Source organism: Cupressus sempervirens, chromosome 2, assembly GCF_028749045.1.
Source record: "Cupressus sempervirens isolate cs-2001-9-10 chromosome 2, ASM2874904v1, whole genome shotgun sequence".
NCBI classification, from domain to species: Eukaryota; Viridiplantae; Streptophyta; class Pinopsida; order Cupressales; family Cupressaceae; genus Cupressus; species Cupressus sempervirens.
The window spans coordinates 62,812,899-62,820,574 of record NC_143119.1 but is presented as its reverse complement, the minus strand read 5'-3'; positions in this window follow the sequence as shown (position 1 = coordinate 62,820,574).

Sequence of the window (7,676 nt, the reverse complement as noted above, 5' to 3'; positions counted from 1 at the left end):
AGTTTCTTAAATTGTTGTAACTCGAGTTTCTCTAATGACTCTTCTTCTTTAATTGTAGTACTTCTTTTCTTATTTTTCTTGATTTTATTTGAATTTTTCTTGAAGTTCTTGTTGTTAATGGTAGATCCTTGTAGCCTTTTGATAACCATATCTTGTTGATTGTTTCTATTATCTGTGCTAAAATCTTTGAAGTTTTAATTTTCACATAAAGTCTACAATTTTGAAAGAGGGCCTACACCTTTGCATTCCCTGGTGTTTGGTTCATCTATATTCTCTTTGTGGATACCTGATACTATGTATTTTTCCTTAACTGTGCACTAACCATTATTTATTTTATCGTCTTACATTGCCTCTAGAACTTTCTTCTATAATTCCTTGGGATCTAGAGAAAGGTTATGTCTAAGTTCTGACATTGGATTTGCCTTTGTGGGCTCATCTATATTGACTATCCCTTGCTCATGGATCAAATATGAATTTTTTGAAATGTCCTAGTGAATCTATAGTAAATCCTTCTTAGATGATGAATTCCTTTGTTTCTCTTTTCGATTCCTTATGTTCATTATAGGAAAAGGGCTTTTAAGATCCACAATTAGTTAAAATGTTTTGAATATAATTTTTCTATCATTGTCTAATCTTATGATTTTTGAGATTTTGCCTTTATATTTGTGAAATTTTAGCCTATGTATTGCTCTGTTAGTTATCACTTTAATCTCATCAGATTCCTAATTATTTTCTTTACAATTAATTAATAGTTTAATATTATTACAGAACTAGAAGGAAGAATCCAAGCCTATCAATTCACCCATAGATGATCCTATTTTCTTAATAATTTCCAAATGTAGGAGTTTTGGGGGGAGGGATTGAAGGTTAAACCAAGTTAGAATCCCAAAGTCTAACATCCCCTCCTTATAATATGGAATCCATTCAAAAAAATTCACAGCGAAACCTTTAAAAAAGCAATAAAAAACATAAAAGAAATCTTTTTTGATAGATTCATCATTGAAATGAATATATACTAATCTATCTGAGTGGTGAGAAATACCCTAGTTCTTGCAAAATTCCTGTAACCAATTGGAGAAGTCGAGCAATTCACACTTTGGATAGTTCCAGTATACAAATATGCCAACTTTTTGACATTCTTTTCAACGAGCTTTTCTTTCATGGTTACTGATGATGAGGGTTTTAACATCTGGATTGGGAGAATGTGGAACAGGTGAAGATTTGGATTGCTGGTTATTGAGATTGGTTGGAATGGCGACAAGGGTTCTACGATGGGGCAGAACATATGAACCGGGTGAGGCACAGGGAGATAACAAAATTGAGGGCTCATTCCTCCGAGGTTGGATCTTATGAGAATAATCCATAGTACTACCAGAGAGAAACCCTATCTGCTGTAAAAAATAACTTGTTCTTGTTGTTTCCTAAATATCTGATGAGATTAAAAAACCTACTCTAACTATCCAAGCTAACCCTGGAAAAAATGATAGGGCATGAACTGACAGATCATGATGAAAAAGAGAGCCAAGGGATTTAACATAATTAAAATGATAATTACCCCTGAGGACTGCAATTTATCTTCCAATGGGCCTAGGGCTAAGTTATCTGGTTGGAGGCCTTCGTGTCTCACTTATTGCCTTTCCCATCAATATTCAGTGCAGTTATGCCTCCTCTTCTCTCTAAGGTATTCGTTAGAGAAGCTGAGGAATGAGCTGGAGCAATCCCTGAGTAAAACTGACTCATTTGTTTTTCCTGCTCTTTATGCCCACTTAGGACCTCAAATGGATTCGAGATTTCTACCGAATACTTAGTGAGAGGGTTAGATTGGGAGGAGACACAGAATTTTTGATTCTCCATGTCTTGTTCCTCTTCCTATCAAGGTTGTAGAAGTTTAGTGATGGATTTGTCCCTATGCATGCCCTGGAAGTAAGATTATCTTTAGGATTTCTAGGCTTCTTGGCAATCCATTGTTTTCTATAAGAATGTTTTTTCTTTTTTCACATTCTTCAAATTATTCGTTAGGTTACTACCTGCTCTGCTCGTCATTTTCACTTTTTATTCATGAGACAAGAGCTAATAGAAATATTAGTTTAATTAATAAATATATTATTAAAAACATTTCAAAAATTAATTTAAAAGAGAAAGCTAATTATTTAAATTAAGATATTTTGTAATTAAATATCTAAAAGATTTGTGCATGAAAAGGTAAAAGGTAATAAAGTAATAAATAATAATTGATCAGTGAGTTCTCTCTCATAATTGCACAATCAAAGCCCCAATTTAACGGGGAGAACTCTTTATCAAAGATCTAGAGAGCTCATTTTACAATTACACAGGTTTTGGGGAGCAAAATTCAGAATTGGATCAAAAGAAATGTTGAAAGTTTCAGAGTGTTTGAATTTGCATGTATTCACATATTGTCTTAGATTTTAGCTGTGGTTTTGAGGTACGGTTTGAAAACCCATTGTAAAATTTAATTGAAAGATCTGTCTACTTCGTGTCTTCCTAGGTGTTTGCATATTACTTATTAATTTACTATAGTGATTATTGAATAAGGAATTATGTTGTAGATTTTGAAAAAGAAAACTTTTTAATCAAGAAAACTTGGCTAAGAAAAATTATAGAAAAACTTTAGAAAATTATTATGTTTGTATTCTTTTAAACCCCTTTAGATAATATAGGGAATATTTGATTATGAAAATTGGAAGAAAATAATAAATTGAATAGTTAGGGATTCAACAATAAATTTCTCATTAGAACCATGAGATTATCATGAATTTTCTAAATATAGATAAATATTATTCTTATATCTAAAATAATTTAATTGCAAAATTTATTGATAAAAAAGAAAAAGAAAAAGATTAATTAAGAGGAAAACATGTTGTAACTAAACTTATGCATGCATGTGAAAACATATATGCTAAAAATAGAAAGCTAAGTATAGTATGGTTACATGCATGTGAAAACAAATATACTAAAAATAAAAAGCTAAGTATAGTATGGTTAGATGCATAAAAAACAAATATGTTAAAAATAGAAAGCTATGTATAGTATGGTTACATGCATGTGAAATAAATATGCTAAAAATAGAAAACCAAGTATAGTATGGTTGCATGATTTGAGAGATCAAAAACATGCGAAAATACTAATTGCATGTCTATTTTTATTTTATAAAAATATAATTTAATTTTCAGATTTTTTTAATATATTTTTTTAAATATTAATTTCTAAAATTGAATAAATATTATTCCTTTAGTTAAAGTGAATGTTAGTATTAGTGATTATTTAAGTCTAATTAAACTCTTAGTTTCATATAAATGATTTTATATTTATTAATGCAAGAGGGGGAGTTAATAAATAAATATTTATAATTTTATTATATTTTAAGAGAAGTTGTGGTAGAGCTCACTTTGTAATCATTTAGTTAATAACTATTTGACTTTATGAGAGAAATTATAAATAATAAAATAAAATATATAATTTTATCTCTAGTTGCATTATGAATTAAAGGATAAGTAAATGTTAATATTGGACTTAAATAGAAGTCAAATTAATATTTTAGAAATGAAATTAATATTAATATTTAATCTAATAATATATATTTATGTTATTAATTAAATCATTTATGATTTAAGATTATTTAAATTAATAACATGATAATATTGCATGATATTTTATATACACAAAGAGATTGGATATTTAAATACTTATTATTTTAAATAAGTATATTAGCATAACAAATTATATTAACATGTATATGCTTACTTTATTTGTAAACACATCCTTATGACCCAAACTAAACAAGAGAAATTAGTGGAATTAAATCTTGTGGCTAAAAACAATGTATTTTCTAGTATTCTATTTATAGTCTTGTGATGTTTATTTTCTTGATAGTTTTTCTTTGTGGGTTGTTTAGTTGGCCAAGTTAGGATGTGCACTAGAGGCATTTTTGAGATTTCTTTTATGATTTTTTGACTAGATGTCATGATGAACTTTATGATTTGAATTGAGAATTATGTTTTATGAGCTTTATACTATTGAGCATTTATGAAAACTTGAGTTTCGAGAACTAATGTTATTTTTTAGGTTGCCTGTTAAGGAACCAAATTCGATCAATATTACTCTTATGGTATGGGACACTATTGTGGTTTATGATTTTTAGGAAGGTAGTCTAGGTGCATGTCTATGGGAGTGACTTGCAATGGGGTCGGGGCCCAAAGTGGCTACCAGGGTAACTCATTGTAAGTTGTGTAACAAGTGATAACATAGTAGTTAAAATATTTTGCCTAGCCCTTTTCCTCGATATACATTAAAAAATAAATTAGAGATTTTTCCTCGTCCATCCCTTGAGTGCTTTTATAGACTAAGGATGAAATGGAGATGATACCTTGAGAGGTATGACTAGATTTCTTGTCATTATGAGACGGTATTCTGGTTTCACATAGAGTCACTAGGGGGGCAAGGTCTTGAGAGATAGCCAGGGTAACCTTAGAGTTGGCTCATGTGATGACACTCCATAGTATATAGCCTAAGTCTTCTGTTGGATACAATTGTTTAATTGTGTATTGTCTTTGATGTTACACAAATGTCATATCAGTTAGTAGATAGAGTCTGTTGAGCTCAGTTGGTCAGCAAAGCAAATTCCAGAGTCTACCGAGCTTTCTTAGAAATTACACTGTGAAAACAGTGTCTACTGAGCTCACTCAGGCGTCGAAGGATTTTGTGGCAGAAGTCAATGGCAACCGAGCTCACAAGGTTAACGAAGGAAAGTCAATGTTTACTAAGTTCACTCGATCTCCAAAGGATTTTGCAGAGTTTGCAGTGTTCACCGAGATTTAGTTGGTTAACATTGAAAATCATTTTTGGAGCAGTGTTTACCGAGCAGGATCAACTAATGAAGGATTTCATTGTTTTGGGAAATAAAGCTTAATTGTTTTATGTAATGATTGTAGCTGACTAAAGTAATGATTATTGATAAATGTAACTTGTAAATGAGCTGACTTGACAATTTGTAAGGTATAAATAAAAGGTCAAGTTGTGAATTCTAAATTGGAATGAGCGAGCATGCAAGTGTGTTGATTGTGAAAAGAAGAAAGTGTGAGCGAACTTTGAAGGAGGATCGGATATCCTTGAGGAGCAATAAAGTTTTATTTGATCAAGAGAGGATCTAGTGGAATAGAACAAAGATCTGTATCATCAATTCAGTTGCATCTCATTCAAGTCTATTCATTGTTACTTTCTCACCATTGTAGCAGTGATTTCTAAATCTCTTAATAGAGTTGCTTTAACAACTATTTTGTAAATCCTCTAACAAGGTGATAGTTCTATTGAATTGTTCTAAAGACCTCTAGCAAAGCCACTCCTAACAAGGTGATTAAATCCTCTAACAAGGTCACACCTAACAGTGTGTTTTGTAACTTTTAACAGGGTTGGCTCCTAACAGGGCTCACTTCAGAAGAGTGAAAATTAGTAGCTAGTTACTTGGTGGTTTTTCCCATATTGGGTTTCCATGTTAAATCTGATGTCTCATGTGTTCATGTTATTTTCTTTATGGTTGCATGTTAATCACTGTGAATGCTTAAAGATCAATAATAAGTTAACACACACTGCATCTACCTAGTTACAACATTTTTCTGTATGTTTACCAAGTGATAACAGTAACTAGTTTTATATAAAATTTAAGAGATCTGTGGATTTATTTTGTGGTAACTGATTCACCCACCCCCCGCCCCCCTCTTAGTTACTTCATCTATATTTCCAACAATTGATATCAGAGCTTTTGGTGCTTGCAGGAAGGATTTCAAGGATCTAAGCTAAAGATCAAGATGTCTTACAAGAGGGAAATTCCAAGGCTTAATAGGGATAACTTTTTAGCATGGCAAGGTCTCATGAGACTCCATCTAGCTTCCATTGGAGATACATGATTGAAATATCTTGATGAAGAATATACAACTCTTGTTGGTACATTATCTGTCAATGGTATTGCTGAGAAGAAGACTTATAACACCATGATGATAGACATTGCATCAACCCTAAGCTATGAAGAATTTGATGATATCAAGGACTGTAAAACTGCCTTTTCTATGTGGAACAAGCTAAAAGATATCTATGGAGGTGATGACAATGTGAGGAGAGCCAAAGTAGAAAGTCTAAGAGGATGATTTGATTAGATGAGGATGAGAGAGGATGAAAACAAGTGTCAGTGCAATCAAGGCTTCTAGAGGAGATATCAAGGAGGAAACAGTTGTAAGTAAAGTTCTTAAAACATTGCTTCCCATTTATGCAATTAGATTTTCTACAATTCAAGAAAGAAGATGTGAAGCAAATCATAAGATAAATTTAGAGGCCATAGTAGGAAGATTGACTGCATTTGAGCTAGATAACTATGACAACTATGTTCCATCTTCCAAGAACATTGAATCAACATTTGAAGCCAAGATTTCACTCAAAGAAAAGGGGAAAAAGATAAAGGATTCTTAGTCAGAAAGTGAAGAAGAATCAGAAGAGTGTTCTGACAGCGATCTTGAGGTGGCTGAAGCTCTACTTGCAAGAAAATATTCTAAAGGCAAAGGAAAATACAAAGGTAAGGTTCCTCTAACCTATTTTTCATGTGAGAAAATTGGTCATATTGTTGTTAGGTGCCCAAACAAGCAAAACAAGGATGAGAAGAAAGGTCACAAGTGTAATGGCAATAAATACTTCAAATCATTCAAGGATAAAGGTAAGAAAGCATGTTTCATGGCCAAGGATTCTAAGGATTCTGATAATAGTGAAGATGAAATTGTTTATATTGTTGTGAAAGATGAATCTGATAATGATGAGGAAGATAAGATGGCAATAATCTCTCATGTAAGAAAAAATGATACATGGATCATAGACAGTGGTTGTTCTCATCATATGACTAATGACAAAACAAAGTTTGAACATTTTGAAGACTATGATGGTGGTAGTGTGAGGTTTGGTAATAATGAACCTTGTTGCATAAAAGGAAGATGAAGAATCTCACTAGCCAAAGAGCTTGTATGTGATAATGCTTATTGGGTTGAAGGACTAAAACACAATCTGTTGAGTGTGGCACAGCTAATCAATATTGGATTCAAGGTGGAATTCATGCATGGAAAAGCAAGACTATTGGATGACAAAGGAAAGGTAATTGGATCAGGCATACAGACAAAAGGTAACTTGTTCTATCTTGAACTTGGTGAATGGTCATATTTTATTGCTCAAGTTGAAGAAAGTTGGTTATGGCACAGAAGGTTATGTCATGTGAATTTTGATAACCTGGTGAAAATAAGAAAATTTAGGAAAGTAAGAGGCATTCCTAGTATAAAGAAACCTGATGTTGGTCTATGCAAGAATTGTTAGATTGGTAAGATGGGAAAGACTAGCTTTAAAAGTAAAAATTATTAGTCTGAAGAAATTTTGGAAATTGTGCATACTGATCTATGTGGACCTATTTGAATTGAGAGCTATACTGGACAAAAGTTATTCATTCTTTTTGTTGATGATTACTCTAGAATAATGACTGTCATGTATCTGAGAGAGAAATCAGAAGCATTTGAGAAGTTCAAATGGTATTTGCCAGAGTAGAGAAGGAAACAGGGAAAAGATTGAAATGTTTGAGATCAGACAGAGGTGGTGAATTCATCTCCAATGAATTCAATAACTTTTGCATTGAA